We start from the raw sequence: 25,287 nt of genomic DNA on the forward strand, positions 1-25,287 counted from the left end.
AAGTTGACAGGGTTATTTCAAAGGGTAAAGGTACCATCATCCCAAAGTGTCAAGATCAAGAAAAGGAAGGGGAAGGGTGACGGCCGCAGTTAGCTGCTCCTGTCAGCCAATGTCTCCACCCCCCGACAGGGAGAAGAAAGGGACTGTTACGGTACTCAGTGTAGGTATGTAGTAGACATGAGGGGTAAAAAGAGGAATGACAGGTTTTATAAAAGTTCACTTTTAATAGAAACAGTATTTAAAAGGTTACAATACCGCATACAATTGCGATTGGAAAAAACGACATTACATATAACCATAAAAAAAAGTAGGGGGGGGGGAGGAATACCACAGAGTTGAACCAGTGGATTCCACACAATTTTGATGGTAGATATGTATACAGCTTAATTTCTCGACCGGTTTCGCGGTTATCACCGCTTCTTCAGGAGAGCCATATCTACAGTGTGACATAAGGTAATTGTGACATATACAGACATCTCAACAGGTACATATAACAAAATTATTAATGCAGCAGAGTTATTAATGATACATCAAACCATTACATACAATATATAAACATGACATGACGACAGCCATGCAGACCAATTTGATGCAGTGTGCGGCGTATGGTCTGAGCACTGACAGGCTGACTCCCCACCCCTTCAACTTCTGCAGCAATGCTGGCAGCACTCATGCGTCTATTTCCCAAAGACAACCTTTGGATAGGATGCTGAGCACGTGCACTCAACTTCTTTGGTCGACCATGGCGAGGCCTGTTCTGAGTGGAACCTGTCCTGTTAAACCACTGTATGGTCTTGGCCATCGTGCTACAGCTCAGTTTCAGGGTCTTGGCAATCTTCTTATAGCCTAGGCCATCTTTATGTAGAGCAACAATTCTTTTTTTCAGATTCTCAGAGAGTTCTTTGCCATGAGGTGACATGTTGAACTTCCAGTAACCAGTATGAGAGAGTGAGAGCGATAACACCAAATTTAACACACCTGCTCCCCATTCACACCTGAGACCTTGTAACACTAACTAATCACATGACACCGGGGAGGAAAATGGCTAATTGGGCCCAATTTGGATATTTTCACTTAGGGGTTTACTCACTTTTGTTGCCAGCGGTTTAGACATTAATGTCTGTGTGTTGAGTTATTTTGAGGAGACAGCAAATTTACACTGTTATACAAGCTGTACACTCACTACTTTACATTGTAGAAAAGTGTCATTTTTTCAGTGTTGTCACATGAAAAGATATAATAAAATACTTACAAAAATGTGAGGGGTGTACTCACTTTTGTGAGATACTGTAATGTTTTGGAAAGCAGTTAAATTGATGGATTTAGTCCTGCTTTAAGTACAACCCCCTGAGAGCTCATGTCATTACATGGTGTTCATTCAGGACTGCTGGCAGAAGAGGTCGAGGACTTGTGACATCATGTGACCAACCAAAGGACCTCAGGAGTAAAGGTATTTTTACACTTTTTATTTTACAAAAGAGCACTGGTGGTTAAGGGAAATGTGGGGAGTAGTGTCTAGTCTTGAGCTTGGCTTTATGTATTTCCTATAGCAATGTAAAGGTCAAATTATGACAAATGTAATAGTGATTTTTAGGAACAGACAATAAAGAAAAATAGTAATTGCTGAAATTAAGTTTATGTATAATTTGTCATATACTGTATACTGTAATTAAAATTTGTGCTTCCTATTGATTGTCTGTTTTTAGACTTTAATTTTAGAGATGGTGTTTTTATATACAGTATTATTGTTATGTATAAGGAGTGATTATCTTGAAAATCAGTGTTATGTATAGAACGCTCAAATACTGTTATTACAATCCAAAGCTATAAGATTTCTTGCCGTGTTACTTAGCTTAGCTCACTGATAACGAAACGTGGCAGGCAGAGCTAGCTACGTGAGGAGATGGTGCTTGGAGAATTGTATGTATTGGAAGTTAAGCAAATCTTAAAAGTGCTGGATGCACTATATAAATGTTAAAATATTTCCATTTTGTTTTTATCCTTCTTTTCAATAAATGTTTTACTCTATGTGAGTTGTATAGTATTTGCTCTTTGAGCTCATATCTCCTGGACCCTGGCTTGAACTTTAGACTGGTGAAGCAATTACAGCTGGTGTGCTCTGAGGGTTAAAGTGGAACTTTACCTATATCACAAAAATTACAACAAAGGCACCTTTTGAAATGTTCAGCAATGGTAATTTAGGAACAGATTATAGATAATTGCATTTTTTAAATTTTTGCTTACCTTATTTTTCTTTTCCTCTCCATTCTTCTAACAATTGCCATTTTTACTAAAGGCGGATGAATCTGTTTCCCTCTATCTCCTGAAACGCTACCTGGGACTCTGGGTCTGCCTCCTGGAACATTTTACCGAAACTTCCCAGGATGCATTTATGAGGACCTGGTTACATCACCTGTACCTCACTTAACTCTGAAATGGAAAACACTAATTGTGAGTAAAGGCAAAAAATCTTTGTTTAACTATTAAAAGTAAGATGATTTTATATCAGTATGCAGAGCTGGATGCTGCTGTAGTTCTTAGTGAAAGGGGTAAAGACCTATCTAATTAATGTATCCTGATGTGTTTTCTCCTTTCTGTAATAGAAGAGGTTTCAATAAGGTTAGTGCTTCTCCAATTGTAGCATCATCAGGGCACCTAAAGTAGAATTAAACTCAAAAACAAAACTGTAATATATTGCAGCTTACCAATGCTTAAATATGATGGCTCAATTGGTGTTCTCTTTTAGGCTTTTTATCCTTTATTTTACTTGGTGATCCAGTCAGTAACACACTTCTTGTCTTACATTGTCTGCAATCTGGATGAAGTAGTAAAGCAGACAGCTTTGGACAGCAGCATTGTCAGTCCGGGGAGAGGGTAGTGTTAGACTAGCAGATCTTTATGGACTTTACTAACAAATTAAAGCCCAACTCCAGCTAACACTTTATAAACAGTTCCAACAATGTGCAGCCACCACATCTTAACTGCGATTTAATACATTTTTGTTTTTGGGTTTAATACAGATTTAAAGAGTTGGGAACCTTTGTATATTTATAGTTGGAAGATTTCTGAAACATGAAGATTGTGGGACTTCTACACAATTGATGCTATGGTATTACCTGTATTGATGTTTATTGCAATCACTGTGTAATATACTGATAGGTGTTGCAGTGGACTATTCACTTTATAGTCACTGTAGAGTGATTATTTGATGTATGGTATGTGTTATTGTGTTATTCTGTTTTTCTTGGTGTATGCTTTATATTGTATTGCAGTAAGCATTGCAGTAACTGAGATAAAATAAAATAACAAATGTAATTGTGATTTTGAGGAACAGGCCAGAGAGTTCAAATCACAGTTAATATGCAAGTGTTTGATAAAACTGTGGCGGAATAAGCTTATGTTAAGTCTATTTGGTGTAAAAACCTAAGGGCAAAAAGAAAGACAGGAACAGTCACGTTTATGTTTGTGTACAGTATAAACTGTACTTTAGCGTTGACAAGATATAAGAAATCCACACCAGAGATCGTTTGATACAATGGCAGAACCTTTACACTAGGCATGATGCTCTGTCCACCATAGTGGCATATAGAATATATCCTTACTTAAAGCGGAGTTCCACCCAAAAATGGAACTTCCGCTTTTCTGAATCCTTCCCCCCTCCGGTGTCACATTTGGCACCTTTCATGGAGAGGGGGAGCAGATACCTGTATAATCCAGGTATTTGCTCCCACTTCCGGGCATAGATAGCCGCAGTGTCTGTGGCTATCTATGCTATATCCGGAGCTTCTTCCGTCTCCCCCGCTGTCTTCTGGGAGACACACAGGTCCCAGAAGACAGCAGGGAACAGTGGAATCGCGCAGCGCGACTCGCGCATGCGCAGTAGGGAACCAGGCTGTGAAGCCGCAAGGCTTCACTTCCTGATTCCCTTACCGAAGATGGCGGTGCCTCCACCCGAGAGCCGAGGGACAGATCGGCTTCGGGTGCTGACATCGCGGGCGCCCTGGACAGGTAAGTGTCCATATTTTAAAAGTTAGCAGCTGCAGTATTTGTAGCCGCTGACTTTTTTTTTAAAAAATTTGACTGAACTCCGCTTTAAATAACATAAATAATGATATCTTCTTTAAGAGTGAAAAACATTGAGTTATTTCTTTTAATATAGTAAAATTAGCATTTTAGTTAAATTAATTTTAATTGATTAGTGTAGCAGCAGAAAGCTTTGTACAAACAGCAAACATGTGTTGTTTAAAACCTAATGATTTCTAAGACTACTTTTCCATAAATTATGGGAAATGGACACATGAAGGTAGGGCAAGAACACAAAATTTAAAAAAGGCAACTTTAATAAGCTGTGCTCTATACTACATGACACCAGTAGCATTGCTATGGAGGTGCGGGGGGTTTGGGCCACGCCTGGGTGACACCCACTAAAGGGGTGACACCAAGGCCAGAATAAGGGGTGGAATGTGAAGAGATGAGTGCGGTCAGTGCAGGCTAAACTGTGCCCGGTGGCGGACGAACATGCACATCGGTACACAGTCACAGATCACTACCAAAATCAGAACCTTCTGACCCAGCACAGTGCCCTTGCAGAGCTGCAGCGGGGTGCCGAGTGCTGGAATGCTCCCTGTGCTCCTACACTAGTAGACACCCATAACGCTTCTCTGTCAGGAGGCGGGAACTCCGCCTGACAGATCATTTCTAGTCCCCACCTCTGACATGATGTTATTCAGAGGCCAGGACAGGAAAAGAGAGGGGCACTGTGAGGGAGTGTGCATGTTGCTGAAATTAGATAAGTGAGCAATGACAGACAGAGGAGAATATATGTTGCTTAACAGTGTAATGTTGCAGTGACTCTTTTCCAGTGCACTGAACTGGTTAATGTCTTGGGAACTGTGGTTCATTTTGTTCATTAAATGTGGTTTTCATTTTGTGATTGGGGGTTAATTACCTAACACTGCCATTAGCCAGTAATATGCAGCATGAAGGGGTTAATGTACTGACACTGGCCACTAATTCAGCACAAGGAGTTAATGAACACTACCATGGTGGCCAGTAGCTGGTAATTAACCCCCTTGTGCTGTATTAGTGGTCAGTGTCAGTGTTAGTTAACCCATTCATGCTGCAATACAAAGGGGTAATTAACACTGACCACTAATACAGCACAAGGGGGTTAATTAACTGCTAATGGCCACTACTGCATTAGAGGTCCATGGTAGTGTTCATTAACTCCTTGTGCTAAATTAGTGGCCAGTGTTAATTAGCTCCTTCGTGCTGCAGGGTTTTAAAATAGCATAATGCCAATGACCATCTATGCTGGGGGCTATTATTGCAGCTACTGCACCAATGCTGGGAAACATTGCAGAAACTAACACCAAGGCTGGCAATTATTTCTGTGGAAACTGGTACCAATTCTGGCAATTGTTTTTGCGGAAACGGACACCAATGCTGGCAGTTATTATTGCGGAAACTGGCACCAATGCTGGGAATCATTGCAGAAACTGGCACCAATGCTGGGGACCATTGCAGAAACTGGCACCAATGCTGGGGATCATTGCAGAAACTGGCACCAGTGCTGGGGATCATTGCAGAAACTGGCACCAATGCTGGTGGTTATTATTGTGGAAACTGACACCAATGCCGGCGGTTATTATTGTGGAAACTGACACCAATGCTGGTGGTTGTTATTGTGGAAACTGACACCAATGCTGGCGGTTATTATTGCTGAAATGGGCACTGATCCTGGGGGTTTGTTATTTCCTGGGGAGTTCTATTTTTTTCATATCATATTGTTATTTAAATTTGGTAGTTGCCTTATAGTTGTTAATGGCACTACTATTGCCATTATATGCAGTGTTATATGGGGGAAAAAAATTGTGGGGGGGGGGGGGGACTATGTTTTACTGCACCAGGTGACACTAACCCTAGTGATGCCACTGCATGACACTAAATAAGATCACATTTTTACAACACTGAAGAGACGTGAGAGTGCTTTAAGGGCATATTAAACAATGGCATGCAGTGTATTCCACTAGTTAACAAATATATAAGAACAGAAAAAAGCTGAAGCTGAATGGTTAAACACTAATATAAAAAGGCATATTCATGAGAAAAACAGTCCTTTAATAAATATAAGGTTGAAGGGTCACCATTGGCATTCCAAAACTTCAAAGAATGCAAAAAGAAATGCAAGAGTGCGATCAGGGCAGCTAAAATAGATTATGAGTGAAATATTGCTAAGGAAAGTAAACAAATCCCCCCAAAATTTCAAATATATTAATAGTAAGAAGGCTAGTTCAGAGCAGATTCATCCCATAACAGATGATCAGAGAAAGTTTGTCACAAGTGACAGGGACAATTCAACTATATTCTATTCAACATATTCATAAACGACATAGAGGTTTAATAAATAGTTTAATCTCAGTTTTTGTGGATGACACAAAGTTAAGCAGAGTTATAAACTCTCATCAGGACATGGAAATTTTGCAGAATGACCTGAATAAAATAAGGGAGTGGACAGACAAATGGCAAATGAGGTTTAATGTGGAGAAATGTAAAGTAATGCACTTGGGGTCAAAAAAAATAAATGTAAATCATTCACTAGGTGGAGTACAGCTGGGGGAGTCAAGGATGGAGAAGGATCTAGGGGTACTAGTAGATGACATGTTGTGCAACAGCATGCAGTACCAAGCTGCAGCTGCCAAAGCCGGCACAATATTAGCATGCATAAAAAAGGGGATATACTCCAGGGACAAAACCATAATTCTGCCACTTTATAAAACTCTGGTTAGGCCTCATCTGGAGTTTTCAGTCCATTTATGGTCACCAGTCCTCTGAAGGGATGTGCTGGAGCTGGAGAATGTCCAAAGAAGGGCAACAAAACTAATAAAGGGACTGCAGGACCTCAATTGCGAGGAACGACTACAAACACTAAATTTATTCTCGCTGGAGAAAGGAAGTTTGAGGGGAGATATGATATAGCGATCTACAAATATCTCAATGGGGATCCCAGCATAGGAAATAAACTACTCAGTCCTAGGGAGTGTAAAGTGACACGGGGCCACACAATGAGACTGGAGAAGAAGCGGTTTAACCTTAAACTGCGTAGGGGGTTCTTCACTGTTAGGGCAATAAGGATATGGAACTCTCTCCAACAATTGGTGGTGGCTGCGGGGAGTATGGATATATTTAAAAGACTTTTGGATGTACATCTTAAAGGACACAACATACAGGAATCTGGGAAAGCATTATAGACACTGATACACATGCACCCACACTGGATGGACTATTGTCTTTTTTCAGCCTTACCTACTATGTAACTTTATTAAATACATTCTTCTCATCAGTTTATATGAATAAAAAGGAGGGGTATAATACACAAGACAGTAATGCTCATAACATTATATTGAATGTACCATTGTGACTGACAGAAACCAGTGTTTAAAAAAGACTAGAAAAACTTAATGTAAATAAATCAACAGGACCAAATGGCTTACATCTGAGACTCCTCAAAGAACTTAAGCCTAGTACACACTACTAGATTTTTCTTGTTCAGTCCAGCAGGTTGAACAAAAAAAAAACCTCACAGCTCAGAAGGAGCCACTGTACTAACAATATGATGTTAGTAGAGTGATCTCCCCTGTTGTGCTATTGTGTTCTGACAGAGGGACGCCCACCCCCCCGCCAGAACACTCCAGTAAGCACTCTCAGCCATCGGCTGAGAGCTCTGTTTGAGAACCAATCGGCAGACCTTTTCCGTTCAGTCCCTTTAACAGAAGCTGGCCGAACTGGCTGATGCCGCCCAACATTCGGCCTGTGTACTAGGCTTTAGTCGTGTCATAGCCAGACCATTATTCCTAATTTATAAGGAAAGCATACTGAATGGAATGGTACCAACTGATTGTTGAAACGCAAACGTGGTACTAATATTCAAAAGAGGGCAGAGATATATACCATGAAACTACAGACAAGTCAGCCTAACATAAATAATATTGGCAGGAATGATAACGGACCAAGTCCAAAAATTTGCTGATAAAAATAGTATCATTAGCAGTAACCAACATGGATTTATGAAGAACCGTTCTTGCCAGATGAACTATTTAACAAGAAAATATTGTTAGAGGGCAGGGACAGTGAACCCTTAGCACCGCATCCCTATTAAATAAGTTGCAAAGAAAGAAGGGGGTTGGGGTATAAATACCCCTGGGATTTTTATGGTGCTTATCAAAATTTCAATAGATCAATATAGAAAAATAAATCAGATCAAAGAAACACTATATGCAAATTGCCAAACTGACTGTAAGTAATCTTTTGATTCTAAATCTTTAATAGTTTAAGAATATTACAAAACATCATCTAAAAACAAGCACAATCTTGAACAATACACGGTCAATCAATGAAATATTTTAAAATTAGAAACCACTTTGCGATACCAATCTCAACATGTTTCGCTCAACACATGAGCTTCATCAGGAGTTTTTTGGTACAGATGTGGCATACAAGCCCAAATAGGTTCAAAGATGAATAGTAGACAACATAGATTGTGAATGTATATAAAGTTCCGTGGCTCAAATGCCAATCAATTGCATGCGTCTCACCCGTCTAGGACCTCCCAAAACCGTTTTTTGGTCCACAGAGGGGCCCAAGTGTAGAGTAACTTCCAGGTTGAATTAAAAAGTAAATGTTCAGGGCTAAAGTAGCCGTATAAACAAAAGCATAAAGGAGAGCAACGCTCCAATTTCACCACAAGGTGGCACTCCAAGTTGACGGAAGGGGAGAGCGGCATATACCTCCCCTTGCAGCCTCAGAGCCACTGTGACAGTGGCTCTGAGGCTGCAAGGGGAGGTGTATGCCGCTCTCCCCTTCCGTACACATCCACCCCACCTCTGTTTACTGGGGCAGTGTACACTTGGATCTCGTGATCTGATTCTTAAGGGTTGTCAACTTGGAGTGCCGCCTTGTGGTGAAATTGGAGCGTTGCTCTCCTTTATGCTTTTGTTTATACGGCTACAAATAGCGGGCAGGAACACCTTAGTTATGACAAATGACTACAAACGTTAAACTTATTCTCTCTGAAGAAGTGATGCTTGGGAGTGGATATGATAGCGGCATACTAATCCTTGAATGGTGACTCTTGCATTGGGAGGAAACTTTTAATTCTTCGGTCTCTAAAGAAGACACATGGTCACACAATAAAGTTAAAGGAGAAATGGGTCAATCCTAAACTGCATAAGGGGTTCTTTAATGCTAGGGCAGTAACGATGTGGAACTCCCTTCCACAGCTGGTGGTGTCAGCAGTGAGTGTAAATAAGTTAAAAAAAGTTTAGACGTGTTTCTTAGTGAACACATTGTACAAGGATATGGAAAACAGCAGACACACACACACCTTTAGGTTGAACTGGATGGACCTGTGTCTTTATTCAACCTTACCAATTACTGTATATAACTAGGTAACTATTTAACTATATGAGCACAGTGGCATCAGAATATAGTTATTTACAAGCATCCAATCAAAAAAGGGAAACTTTATTTTGAATTAACAGGCATGTAGGTATGGTGTATCTAAATTCAGTTCTGTCAGGGCCAGAAAAAATGAATACCCTAAGCACTATCACGGTTCCATGTACATTGATCGGGCACCAGGTTTTGCCCCCTGTCTGAGCTGCTCAGGTTCCTGCCAATACGCTCTAAACCTAGGTATTTTTAAGCATTTGCACCTGTAGGTTAGTGATCGAGCAACGTGTCTCCATGCTGTAGCCAGACCTCCCTGTTTCCTGTAGCGTTTGCTGTCTCTTGAGTATACTTGTATTCTGCGTGTTTGTTCAGTCTTGTTGTTGTTCTGTGTTTTCTCTCTTGCTGCACTCTTGTACTCCCTTTCTCTCCGTGCATCCCTTCATTTTCTGTTGCTGTGGGTGCTCTCCACCATATTGTTTCTTGTCGTTTTGCCTTCAGCCCCTCATTCCTGTTTGCTGCGTCCATCTCTCTTTGCGCTATAGCCCAGCTTCCCCCATTCTTCTGTGCTTCATACTTGTTCCCTGCGTCCTCCCTCTAGTGTCTCTTTTTAGATTGCTACCATAGTATTTCATTGGGTCCTTGTATCCTTTGTGTACCAGTGTGCCATCCAGTGTGCTATCTGCTGGCATTGTGCCTGCACGGGTGTGTTGGAGAGCTGTAACCTGGGGGTTGCCTAGCAGTGCAACATTCACACCTCCAGCAGCTCTGGTGAAGACCAGGCAGCTCCTTAGATTCTGTGACTCTTACACATCCCGTTTGCATGTGGTCACATTGCTCCTGCATCTTCTAGGACCCATACCTTCGCACACCCATTTAGTCATTCCTACTGCTCCACTAGACCCAGAGTTTTACAGTCCCAGGTGTTCCAGTCCTCAGATCGTGACAAGCACAGCCCAACAATGGTGCCCCCCTCATTCTTCCATTGCTTATTTAACAAAACATAAAAAGTTTGTGGTTTAAAAAAAAACAGTCATACTCACCTATATGGATGCAGCAATGCTTAGTTCTCGATCTTCGGTGAGCAGAGAGTCCGTGACTGTCAGTCAGTTACTGGCTCTCTGTTCTGCCCCTTCAGTGCACATTGGATGCTGTGGAGTGGGCAGGAGGGGCTGGCTCAGTGGGGCGAGAGGCTGAGCCAGCTGCAGGTCAAGCATCTAGATGAATCCCAACATTAAAGTCAGGTGCTCCCCAGAGCCTGTACCTGCTGAGTGATGTCAGTCTACAATGGACTTTAGGTCACTGTCAGACTTTAGTCCGCCTTGATCATGGCAAAGGGGCAAAAAGGGACAAGCATACTTTTTTAATGTGTACTTATCCTTTAAGTGCATGATTGCAAGGGGAAAAACTCGGTGGTGCCACCTTCCCTTAGTGCCCTAAGTATGTGCCTGTTTTGCTTACTGGTAATCCAGCCCTACCTAAACCATAAACATAATAATGGGAAGTATAAATCAATAAAAGGTAGATATTGTACTTTACTCTTCCAAGGCTGTAGTATTTTTGAAAGTGTCATGTTCAATGACTACATTGGTCCTTTGTGTCGCCACACAGTTCACCTGTTAAAAAGTAATAGAACACAGGGTATAAATATGACCTATGTTTCCAACATCCCAATATTACATAAAGATGGTTCCAAATTCCTTATGGTATTGAGAATGATCAAAGCAAAGTGGAACAGTGGAAGCACAGTAGTCAGTGTTAAATCCCATACACTACCCAGCTATTGTTTGAAAAGCTTAATTAGTTGCATTGATCGTGAACATCGGGTAGTGTATAATTATCCTTAGCTAGAACATCTTGGGATCACAGTAACTCTATTTACATTTGTTATTCTGATTATATTTGAAAGTTCTTCATAATTACTGTAAAGGTAAGGACATTTTTCACCATCACTTTTGCAAAACATTAATTGATTGGCAAATTGACTGACGTTGGCCTTTCCCAAATTGTATGAGGACATGTAACCTTGATGGCTAGTGTATATTTAAAGCCCCTGTTACGATTAATTGGATGTGGTTTTGTTCCACTGACATCAATTTTGACCTACTCATTCCATAATTAGACAGTTTGAACAATTGTAACATTCAACTTTAGGATAAGATGAAGATGATCAAGAAAGTTGTCTTAATATACAGTAGATCATTTCGGCATAATCCTCCTGTTACAATATTGAGTATTAAACAACACATATTCTCATCTAGTTTTAGTATCATTCTCTCATCATATCACATTATCTTTGATTTAGCCCATATTTTTCCTCCATTTTTCTCTTCCCATCCCCAATCCTACTCCCCTCGCCTGTATTATTTCTAAAAAGAACATTTTCCAATTGGAGTGAAAAAAAATAAATAAACAAAATTTAAATAAAAAAATAAAAACCCATTTGGCTAGGTTAGCGGGATCATGTTCAAACTTTTAGCGCTGTCCTCATGATCATATTATTATAATTAGATGTGATTTGAAACCAAGTCCATTGACATCATGTCTTATGGAATCTTTCTCCTTGATTCCTTAAGGACCTTGTCAGATATTCAATTTTCAACAGTTCATTTGCTGTTGTCAACCACTGCCCTACTGTAGGAGGAGACAAATCTTTCCACTTTGCAGAGATGAATGACCTTGCCTTTATCAAATAAATCACTAATGAGCACTGATATCTTCTCTTGGATAAAGAGCTAACGTGTAAAGGGCAAGCTGCTGAACTCTACTAAAGATAGGCCAGTGAGATCATGAATCAGTTTACAGATCTCAAGCTAAAAATGGCTGACTCACGGACATGTCCAGAATATATGCAAGGGTGTTTGCTCAGTTTCCCCCACGCCTCCAGCAAATAGCTTTATTTCTGGATACATCTTATGTAACTTCGAGGAACTCTAAACAACTGGTAAGAATCTTATATCCAGACTCTTGCAATTTGGAGGCAATTGAGGGTTTGTAAGCAAAATAAAGTATATGTGTGCGTTACTTTTCTGTAAATTGCTGATTCAGATCTCATTCCCAATTTGATGCCTAAAGAAATAGTGACGTGTTTGAGCTATAAAACCTAGCAGAATACCTACCTTCAGTTTAAACAATACTTCTCTTCCAAATCTCTGACCCTAACCCTAGATAAACCCACTCCATCCTCTTATATTCCCAAGGCCCTAAACAGCTTCATCTCATATTGTCTATTTACAAATTTCTTCATGACGCTACTCCGCTTAATATCTCTCATCATCCTTACTGTATATGCAAAAATGGTCCCAAATTACCCAACGGTCCATTACTCTTCCACAATGGCTAAAAATATGGAACTCTGTTTCTAGAGCCTCGAGGTGCATGGAGCAGCCTACAAGAATCTGTTATCCTGGTACAGAACCCTGGAGATTCTTCACAGTTAAAATCCTGAGGTTTCTCGGCTCTGTTGGAGATGCAACGGTGCCATGGGCTCACATTCTCACATCTTTTGGGATGCCCTATTTTCCAATCATTTTGGTCCTCCGTTCATTCTCTCCTACAAAATCTTCTTGGGACAACCTTCCCCATGGACCCAATTCACTACCTCTTAGGCCTGGCATCTCCCAGCATGCCAAGAGGCTGATCGTCTGTATTCTGCAAGCTGCAAAATGGGTAATTCCTTTAGGGTGCTTATCTACTTCTCCTCCCACACTCTCTCAACTGTTATAAGCTCTAACCCGCATACATAGAATAGAGCACCTTACAGCTGTGGTACATGACTCCCTGCCCCAATTCTCTAAAATGTGGGACCTGTGGGATAATTCTGAGCTTAACCCTGAATCAGTGTCCCATACATCTGATTGACTACCTCTTCACCTTTTTTTTTTCATTTTTTCTTTCTTTTGCATTCCAGTATGCTAATTTGTGACCTACTACCCTCATCTACCATGGTGTTCCCCCCTCCAAGTTACACACTCCTCGAGGTAATCTTCCTTTGTTACTGTTATATTAAGTAACCCCTTACAGGCTAAACCTTTGAGCTGTAATTAGTTTTATGTGGTGGCCTGCTCTATAGGTTGCCACCTTTATAGCGTTTAAAGTTTTACCATGCTTCTTTTATCTGTATAGTACCGTAACTTATCTCATGTCACCCTTGTGATGTACTGTAACCAATATGTCATACATTTTGATGTTCTTTCTTTGTTTGTACTACTCTGGAAAATCTCAATAAAAATACAATAAAAAAAAATAGCAGAATGGCAATTGTGACAAAAACATGGCTTGCATCTCAGGTATTGATTTCTAATTCCTGGATATATGATTGCGGAGGAAAGGACAAAAATTTGGGTTTTGTATCCTGAGTGAAAAATTAGGGTTTCCTATAACTGGCATTATAAGAGAATGCTTAGTTGAGAAAAGGACAGTACCTTTTGTTCTTTGGATAACCTTTTATTGCTCTTATCAGAAGATAGTTTCTAAGTGTTGGGCGGTTGGTTTTAGGTAGCCACTGGAGTGTTCTGAGGGATAGGGGTAAGAGAACTTGTTCAAGGTTTACCCAGCTCTTTGTCTCTGCATGTTTGCACCAATCCACTTCCCTTGCTAGGGGGGGTCGCCTGGAGATAAAGGGTAGGGTCCAGAAACCTATATCCCCTCTATGTTTTGAAAGACTTAGCATATCTGCTTTAATTCTAGGTCTACGATCTTATCATAGAAACTGACAGAATTAACGTTTCAGTGTTTTTCAAAATATTGGTGGGCTAGAAATCGGAAGAGTTTGAAAAAGACATGGTAACCGAGGGAGAACATTCATCTCTAGAATACTGTTCCTCCCAGACTAAGTATGCTGGTCTGCTGTCGGAGCATTGTTAATAAGGGGGGAAGTTTACTTTAAATATATATTCTAGTTTTGGGGTACGACAAAACCCAAAGTACTTAAGTTTTCCTTTCAACCACTTAAAGAGAAAGTTTATCTCTAAAACTTGCATTCTAAAAGAAGGGATAGTAATATTTAAAGCTTCTGATTTATTTATATCGATTTTATAATTTTGGAATTTTAAATAAGCCTTGAGTTCTTGTAATGGGTTAGGAATAGATGTTTCTGGTCTAGTAGAGTAAAGGCTTCAGTGTCAAAATAAAAATGGACAGCCCTGTCTGGTGCTATTTGTTAAAAAGAAATCTGAAGAGGTAACATTGTTAACCTTTACCGCTGCAACTGGATGTGTGTATAGGGCATTTATCCATCTGAGCATATTGTTGCCTAGGCCAATATGAGTGAAACGTCTTCTCAGAAAGCATCAATTCACTCTTCTCCACATCTGTTGAAAGAAGCAACAGAGGAAGGACATTGGCAAAATTAATTAAGTTCAGTGCCCTGCAAGTGTTGTTCCGGAATAATTTGCGAGGCATAAACTTGACTTGATATATCATATGAGATAAGTGAGGAAGAAGACATGTGGCTAAAATTTTAGCAAAGAGTTTTAGGTCAGTATGTATTGATAATGAGTTTTACAATAGAACTATAAGCAAAACTTTGTTTCATGTTTTATAGAGTAAGGGAGGGTTATAACACCTGTCAGTTTTTTTTTTTTGCCATATATGTCCCATTGGGGAGATTTACCTTCACTTCCTGTCCCATAGCCAAAACAGGAAGTAAGAGAAAAGCCCTACAAATGAAGGATACTCCTTGGGGACCCCCCCAGGTCACCAAAACTAGTGCCCCATTGGAAGATTCCCCCTCTATTACTTTTCTGGGGACAACACAAAATTTAGGATTTTCTTTCACTTTCATTTGAAATGATTATGGTAAACAGGACAAATAGAGAGTGTGAATCTCTCTAACGGGAGCTCAGACTGCAATAAAAATCTGACAGGTGTTCTAATCCTCCTCTCTGTCCAAAACAATTTGCCTTTAGTTCTACTTCAATTAGGAAAGGAAGACCCAGACCCACCATCAAATCATATGTGCTGTGTGTGTATGAACTGCAGTAAATAGCATAAATATGACATATATGGTACATGTGCAAATGATTTTGTACATTGCTTCTCTGTGAATGTCCACACGGTATGGGTTTCTGCACTTTTGTTAAGAAGGCTAAATTTACTAATTAAATATACTCTGCAATTAATTATACTGAAAGCCAATAGCCAGTCAAACTTTTTATGAAAAAAGAGAGATTAAAATTGTTAAAGTACATAGAAGTATATATAACTAATATGTATACAATTGATGCTTATATGTTTTGACAATACCTTTGCATAAAAACCTTGGACAATGTGTGACTAATTATTCTATAAGAAAGCATACTTTTGCATTTCCGTGTTAATAATTCTTTCATCTGTAACAGCTAAGATAGCACTGTACAACAGTAATGCTTTTTACTATTAATCTGTGGAATAAACACTGTGCAGTACAGGTAAAATATATATTTCCCAACAGCCACAACTTTCCAAAACTATCCCAATTCAGGATTCTAAAAGCAGCACAGCTTATCAAATGGGGAATGTAATACCTAAATGTCACACTGGGATAGATTCAGGTAAAGCTACCTTTTATTTTGAAAGGATGAAAAGACATAACTAATGCTTTAATAACAGTATCCAAACAGTCTAACAGGAACCTTAAACATTACAAACAACTTGTATAATTTAATAGCAACAAGAATAATTGAATTAATATATATATATTTATATATTCATATATTTATATATATGCACAATATTTGTTTGTTCTATATATAAAAAACATAGTTGGCCTTTTTAGTCCTAGTAGGCTATGCTTGTATTACAGGATAAGACCCATATATAACAAGTTGAAACATTTAAACTATGCAAAAAATATATAAAAATCATTGAAACACACAAACAAATTAATATAGGACAGTGATGCAAAAACCTAATAGCACTGAGTGCCAATGCTAGAGGTATTACATAAAAGGCTTACAAAAAGTATGTTACAAACCTAGAACAATAAAAAAAGTGATGATATCGAGTAGAATGAGCAATAGGGATTCAAATTTGAAAGACCAGAGTGGCAGAGAACATTGCATCTTCAAAAGTCATAGAATAGTTATGAAACTTGGTAACTGCAGAACCAGCAGATTGTACACAGTTCTCTTGATGTCCCTTAGCAAATTTATTAGCGGAATGATAAATTGCTAATGAAATGTGTAGTTATAAAAAAAAAAAATCATTCATTGAAAATGTAGAACTTTTATTGGGATATACAGTACATGTTAAGCAGTATACAGTGTATATACAGTACATATACTTATATAAGCTGCACGTCTATTAACTGTAGCAGAGAAGAGAGTACTGTGAAAGATGACATAATGGTTTAGAAAAAAATTGTCCTTGAAAATCAAAAGGCTGCCATCTTTAAAAGGATCTATCTATCTTGCTCTCCCTAAGGAGTTATTGAGATGTTTTGGTTCTCCTGTCCTTCCCACTGTTGACCCGACAATACACTTATACACCAATATATAAATAGGCTTTATTGAAAAAGCAATAACCCCAGTGGGAAAGGAACTGGTTAAACAGGTTTGACAATAGCAGGGTCTATGCATTATCAGCCATCAAAATATACAAAGATACAGTGACATGAGTAAAGATGGTGTTCACTCCCATTAACTGTCTGTGAATGGCCCTTCCAGAATATATAGGTGATTGCAGGGTTTTTTTTTTCAGCGGGAACACGGGGGAACGCAGGTCCGGCACCTCCAGCACTGAATGTATGTAATGGCAAGCGGTATTGGAGAGTGTATGATGCTGGCTGTTGGGGGGTCTATTGCAACTGGTGGGGATCTATTTTTGCTAGGGGGCATCTTATGTTGCTGAGGGGTTAATTGTTGCTGGAAGGGATCTATTGTTGAGGGAGAGGTCTATTGTTACTTGTTGTTGGAAGATCTATTGTTGCTGGGGTGGTGGTTTGCAACAGGGGGCCCACTGTTGCTGGGAGGGATCTATTGCTGTGTGAGGGGATAAATTGTTGCTGGGGTGGTGTCTTTTGTTGCTAAGGGGGATATATTGTTGCTGGGGTGGGGTCTATTGTTGCTGGGGTGGGGGTCTTTTGTTGCTAAGGGGATATATTGTTGCTGGGGTGGAGTCTATTGTTGCTGGGGGATCAAGGGTGACTGGGATGGGTTCTATTGTTACTAGCTGCAGGGGATCTATTTTACTGCTTTTTTTGTTATCATTAAGAAATTGCATACAAATTACTTAACACCACAAAATAATACTTGGCTCTGTATTCTCTAAAAGGGGTGGTACTGGGAGGTGGGTCAGGGGTGAACCAAGGGATGGTACTTGGAGGTGGGTGGGTGGCAGAGACAAGGGGTGATTCCAAAGGTGGAAGTTGATGCACCTACTCTCTGAGAAAAAAAAAAGCTCTGGGTGATTGAAAGAGGAACAACTCTATCAGCAACAGCAGTAACACAGGTAAGTATAACTATATTGTAAAAAAAATGTAAATAACATTGCGGCCTATCTATAATGCCTAGGCCTATCTTGCCACTGGCCAGTGACATAAATATAGTAGCAAAGTCTGCTGAAGGTGGAGCCCTTTAAATTTGCGTTGGACTGCTCAACCTCAAGGTGAGAGTATTTGTAATCCAATGGTACAGAAACACTCTCAAAATATCCTAAGGTGGATAAAGATCTAATAGATCTAAAAGGTCTAATACACCCCTGATGTCTAATTAAAGATGACCTGTCATTGCAAAATGTTATCACATTGGTGACTTTTGTTCTCCCATATAAATAAATAAATTAAGTGAAAAACAAATGTAAAAAAAATTAACGTTACACCCAAGGACTTAAAAAACCACCCCAAAAAATGTTGAGCCCATCCGCCACTTTGTACATGCATATGCAAATTTAAACACAAGAATTGGAGTATAGTTAAGAACATGTAGTTTGCACCACAAATGTTACATATCATCACACACTCTGGAGTGAGAGCAATAGTTCTAGGGCCCTTATTCATGGTTAACTCCAAACTGATGACCTGTAGGGGTGTTTAAAGCGTCCCTATGGATTATTTTTGGTTCTAAAATTTGTCATTGTTTCATGGTGCTCGCAATTTTAAGGCTTGACATGTTTGATATATATTTACTCAGTGCAACTTCATCTTCCATATCGTGCAACGTACAGTAAAAAGAACTGGAACATGTGTTTCTTCAGGGTCTTTGATTTTTGAAAAAATATAATGTCCAGGGGTTTAAATTAATCCTAAGGCCTTAAATGTTTTTTTTTTTGACATGTGCAAAAACTAAAAATTGCCTCTGGCAGTAAATATGTTCCACTGGCAGCAAATAGATTCTAGCAGGAATCAGAAAGCTTGATTCACACAATGATAGACAAAAGCCTCTCACCACTCAGATGCCCTTTGGATAGCTTCAGGTGTCCCCTTAAGTTTATATTATCAGCACCAGCAGATTTACCTGGCAATATAAACTTAAGGTGACACCAGGAAGACCCATGTACCTTCCATAAATAGAACCTGAGGAGGCTAAATACTTTTTCTTGAACCCAGTTGACTTTCTTTTTTTGGCATTTTCAGTCTATTCAAGGGAACATCTATATTTCCTCATACTACAATGTAGATGTCTCTGTAAGGATGGTCTCCCCTATTACTCCCTGGTCGCAGTTGGCCCTTTTTCATTTTCTGGACTAAGCTGCATTTATTTTGAACTTTCATGACAGAGCTTAATGCCAGCTCTCCCTGAAGAAGTGGGCTTCGTCCCAGCGACATGTGTTTGAGACTCTCAAATGAAGCACCCTGAATGATCATCTGGGGCTATGTCTGATGATTGACTACTGGCATGATATGCAGTTGCAGTCCTTTAATCACTGTTGCCTACATGTTTTAAATATTTCTATGTTTTAAAGTGTTTGTTATGCCAGCATTTCAATTTCCTGATGTGTGCCTGGTTTAACAAGGAACTTGTATGAAAAAGTAACCTGTTCTTTTTTGTATTACTTCCTTTGTGTGAAATTCCTTGTGTTCTTGCCAGTCCCTCTGCTTTCCTTTTTAACAGCTTCCCGACCACCTCAAGCAGATATACTGCGGCAGAAGGGCATGTACAGGCAGATTAAGATACCTGTACGTTGTCCTTTAAGAGGCGGCTTGTGGGTGCGCGTGAGCCCGCCGGAAGCTCCGTGACTGCGATCGCAGGTCCCACAAACCCGTGTCTGCGGGAATACCCGCGATCGTCTCACGGTGAGGAAATACGTGGAGATGCTAATGTAACAAGCATCTCCCCGTTCTGCCTAGTGACACTGTCACTGATCTCTGCCCACTATGATCGGGAGCGGCGATCAGTGTACTGTCACACACAGCCCCTCCCCCCCCACAGTTAGAAACACTCCCTAGGACACACTTAACCCCTACAGCGCCACCTAGAGGCTAACCCCTTCACTGCCAGTGACATTTTTACAGTAACCAATGCAATTTTTTAGCATTGATCGCTGTATTAATGCCAATGGACCCAAAAATGTGTCAAAATTGTCCGATGTGTCCGCCATAATGTTGCAGTCATGATAAAAATTGCTGTTCGCCAACATTACTAGTAAAAAAAATATTAATAAAAATGCAATAAAACTATCCCCTATTTTGTAGATGCTATAAATTTTGCGCAAGTGCATAAGTGTAGCGCTTAGATAATTGGGTTGGTTAACACCAACTATTAACTGCAAAATATCAGTGAGTCAAATAAAAACCGTATTGGCTAATAAAAAACAGAAAATCACAAAAATACCACATATTGCTTGTGCCTTGTGAATTAAACAATTAAATGCAAAAAAAAAATCATATATAAAGAAAGTCCGTGAAGAGTTCTGAAAGTCCACAGTGTGTAGTGAGAAAAATGAAGATCCTATTCACCACATTGGCATAAAAAATGGAATAGATAAAAAATGAAAACACCAGTGCAATGTAGTTCCCACCAAGGCAGATGTAGGCTTACCAGATAGTTTGAACTCAAGAGAACATACGTTCCATGAGTCAAACAGGCTTAAATTATAAACCAGCAACCAGGATGGAATCTTGGGGATCCTCTGAAGTTGGAACCCAGGGTGTCCCGAAACTTTACAGACAGTTGATCTCCATACGGGGGTGGTTGCCCATCAGGTATGTATGTTGGTTAATCGGATGAGGGGCATGAAAAGAAAGGGCCACATAGCATAATTCCGTATAAACGTCACTTCCTATCAGAAATGTCAGATAGCCGGGGCAGAACTCTTGGAACTTAGTGGCGCTGTGAATATAATGGATGAAGGACTGTGAAAAGGCCAAGCTTAGACACATGTACCGTCAAGGATCATACCACAACCAAGCATCAATACACAGCCATCTGAGATTCTCCCTCCTGATCGGCTGAGACACAGCAGCGGCGCCATTGGCTGCCACCAATCAAAGTCAGCTAGCCAATCAGGGGAGAGAGGGGGCGGGCCAGGTTGGGGCTTGGTTTTCTGAATGGACACAGGGAACTGTGACTCGGCTCAGGTACCCACATAGCAAGCTGCTTGCTGTGGGGGCACTGAACAGGAGGGAGGGGCCAGGATCACAGAAGAGAGACCTGAGAAGAGGAGGAGCAGCAGCGCTTTGCGTGTGCTTTTAACCCTTTTTTGGCCGCTAGCAGGGTTAAAAGCGTCCCACTAGCGGACCAAAAGCGCATGCTAAAACGACGGTAAAGCGCCGCTAAAAATAGCGGCACTTTACCGTGGACGCCCCCAATGCCCCAGTGTGAAAGTGCCCTAAAGCACACACGGAGATCAGCATAGTTGTTACTTTGTTACCTTTGCCTTCCTAGATATGCCTGTCTTCTGCACCTGCATTAGGGGAAGACCACAGCAAGCACATCCTTGGTCGTTTGGTGTAGAAAAAACTTAAAAACTAGTCCTTCCATTTGAAGTGCTGACAAATTGGCAAAGTGAAATCATTTGGCCTCCAAATAAATAGGCTATATCTAAACAGTATTAACCACTTGAGGACCAGGCATTTTCTGGCACTTTTTGTTTCCATGTGAAAATCAGTTTGTTTGTTTGTTTATTTTTATTTTTTTATATTTAGTTAGAACCCCCAAACATTTTAAATGTTTTTGAAAGTAGAGGTGCTAGAGAACAAATTGGTGGGCTTTGCAATTTTTTACACAGTTTTTGGGAAAAAAATACACTTTTTTCAATTTTAATGCAAAAAAACACAATACATAACCCAATTTTTTTGTAAAATATAAAAGATAATGACGTCAAGTAAATAGATACCAAACATGTCACGCTTTAAAATTGAGCACACCCGCACAATGACAACAAATGAGTAAATTTTACTATCCATAGGCGACGCTTTAAAAGTCTTTACAGGTTACCACATTAGATGTACAGAGGTGATCTAGTGCTAGAATTTTGCTTTAATTTTATTCTTTTTTTCTTGATCACTTTTATTGCTGTCACAAGGAATGTAATCATCCTCGTGACTGCAATAGGCATGTGACAGGTACACATTACGGAGAGGATCTGGGGGCTATAAGACCTCAAATCCCTCGTTTGCACTTGAAAGCATTCAAAATGCCAAGGTCGGCATTTTTGAATACTTTAGATTTTCAAAAAATGGCGTGTAAAGACGCTGATAATCTGATCCTTGCTCTCTTCAAGTCTCCGACTAGCCGGCGGACATGTTGGCTAGTAGATCGGGAGAGCCCAAAAGAGTGGCGGAAGGGGATAGGAGGGGGGCCTCCCCTCCCGCTGCTTGCAATAACATATGAGCGTAGGGTTGCCACCTCATAACTTTAAAACCCGAACACATATTAATTACATAGGTTCTGAGGCTAATTTAATGCAGATAGGGCACCAAGTGAGTTTAATTACCACCTTAATCAGCCACAGAACCTGTGTATTTCATATGTGTTCGGGTTTAAATGGATGAGGTGGCAACCCTGGTACAACCTCTTGAAGTCAAATGATGTACCAGGTATGTGATTTGGTGGCAGGTGGTTAAACAACACCAGAAGGGCTAGGAGTTTTTCTCGGTTATAGACAAAAAAAACCCAAACTAGCACTATTAACATCCCAGAACCAGTGAAAATCTATACATAACCTGTGTGTCCCGACACAGACACTGATATAATGGGATAGGACTGGAAAGGACTTGTTTTATCTTCACTACTGCAGCTTTTCATCAAAGTCAAATAGTCAAGAACATAGAAGGTGAGTGTTCAGTTATGATATTATATCTTCTGGCAGTGTGTTCCTCTCCAAGGTCAATACTCTGGATACCAAGGATATGTGTTGTCTCACATTTGCCTCTGACTTCTAGCATTTATAGGCCACCACTTACCCTTTTGAGTTAATTGAATGTGGGGGTTTAGAATAGCCCCTAAAAGCATTACACACTTGGTTTTTACTTGGTTAAATGAAAAACTTAGTGGGTAATTTTTTCAATGGAATAATGTGTATCAAAACACAAAAGGACAGAGCGTATAATCAAATCCAATGTTTCCGGGAGGGAAGTCAGCTGGGAAGCTTAACATTGTTAACAAGATCATTAGTTGACTTTCCACTGTCTTGAATATTACTTTTTTTTGTAAGAGAGGATAATTAATCCAGTGACAAATAACACAAAGACAAAATATATTATAGTTTCAGGTTTTCCAGTAAAGAATAATGGGCCTGTTATTGCTTTTTTTTTCATGTTATAGAACTGTAATGATTATATCATGGCATTATGTATATATTTGCCTTCAGGATTTTCTTAGCTGTCACAAACAAATTAGCTGTAGATAAAAAGGAAAGAAGGCATGCAGGAAACATTATTGAATTTGCTCTAAATGAATTATACCTAAGCATGTTTTAATTATTACTGATTTGGCTATCTGCTTTGGTTTTTTCTTTACAGACAAAAGTATTCATTCAAAAAAGAATTAGAATTATGAATAAAATATTTTATCAGTACTAGAGTTGGCCATAAACTGTGACTATTAGTTGTTTGACTGCAAATGATCAATTTCTCGAAAAGACCTTTACAGGTCTGATACATACATACTTGGCTAAACTCAATAACACACTCCCTACACTAACTGCTGGTGTGCAGACACAGACGAGGTTTCAAATGCCCTTGCTAACGATTACTTCTCTGCTAACAACAGCCTCAGCTGTCAGCTCTTAAGGAACAAACTTTCCCACAGAAAGTGTGTTCAATAAGCTGGATGAGGATTCTAAAAATGTCTCCAAGTTCTTTGTACATCTGCACTTGCAAACAAGAGTCTACTGAATATACAGTATCTCACAAAAGTGAGTACACCCTTCCCATTTTTGTAAATATTTTATTATATATTTTCATGTGACAACACTGAAGAAATTACACTTTGCTACAATGTAACAATGTAAAGTATTGAGTGTACAGCTTGTATAACAGTGTAAATTTGCTGTCCCCTCAAAATAACTCATCATGCAGCCATTAATGTCTAAACCTCTGGCAATAAAAGTGAGTACACCCCTAAGTGAAATAGTTCAAATTGGGCCCAATTAGCCATTTTCCCTCCCCGGTGTCATGTGACTCGTTAGTGTTACAAGGTCTCAGGTGTGAATGGGGAGAAGGTGTGGTAAATTTGGTGTTATCGCTGTCACTTTCTCATACTGGTCACTGGAAGCTCAACATGGAACCTCATGGCAAAGAACTCTCTGAGGATCTGAAAAAAAGAATTGTTGCTCTACATAAAGATTGCCTAGGCTATAAGAAGATTGCCAAGACCCTGAAACTGAGCTGCAGCACAGTGGCCAAGACCATACAGCGGTTTAACAGGACAGGTTCCACTCAGAACAGGCCTTGCCACGGTCGACCAAATAAGTTGACGCATGTGCTCAGCATCATATCCAGATGTTGTCAGTGATGGCTGGTGCTCAAAATTTTTGGGGGGGCGCAAACAAACTGAAAAATTCAGAAAAAAACCCCATCAATTGCAACCACACTGTACCATCAATCGCAGCTACTGTACCATCAATCACAGCCATTGTGCCCATCAATTGCCACCACTGTGCCAGTGTGCCCCCCACCGTCTGCACTTACCTGTCTTGGTGGGACAGCTCCTCGATGTCTTCTTCCGTCCTCTCTTCCCGTCCCCTGCTATGATTGGATGCCTGGCATCCAATCACAGCGCCTGTCGTTTCAGCCAATCAGGTGATGGGTAACAGATCCGAGCACCTGACTGGTGGAGAGGTGGTTTAGTGTTAGGAAAGCAAATATTTTCTTGGTGGAGAGGTGGTTTAGTGTTAGGAAAGCAAACATTTTCTAACACAGCTGAGTGGCCTGCGAGCACCCAGCATGGTGCTCGCAGGTGCTCGCAGGTCACCTTTTTTGACACCTATTAGAACCTATGGCTCTAATCAGGTGCTTAAAAAAAACCCCTCCGCTGTAATTCAGGTGCCCAGAAAGGGGCCGGGCGCCTGAATAGGGGGTGGCAGCAGCGGCCATAGATAGATTCATGAATCTATTGGTGCGAGAGGGGGTGGCTCCCGTGCACCCTTTTGGATGCACCACCACTGGATGTTGTCTTTGGTTAATAGACATATAAGTGCTGCCAGCAATGCTGCAGAGGTTGAAGGGGTGGGGAGTCAGCCTGTCAGTGCTCGGACCATACGCCGCACGCTGCATCAAATTGGTCTGCATGGCTGTCATCCCAGAAGGAAGCCTCTTCTAAAGATGGTGCACAAGAAAGTCCGCAAACGGTTTGCTGAAGACAAGCAGACTAAGTACGTGGATTACTGGAACCATGTCACCATGTCCTGTGGTCTGAGGAGACCAAGATAACCTTTTTTGGTTCAGATGGTGTCAAGTGTGTGTAGCGGCAGACAGAT

This window comes from Aquarana catesbeiana, linkage group LG01 (genome assembly GCF_042186555.1).
Source record: "Aquarana catesbeiana isolate 2022-GZ linkage group LG01, ASM4218655v1, whole genome shotgun sequence".
Lineage (NCBI taxonomy): Eukaryota > Metazoa > Chordata > Amphibia > Anura > Ranidae > Aquarana > Aquarana catesbeiana.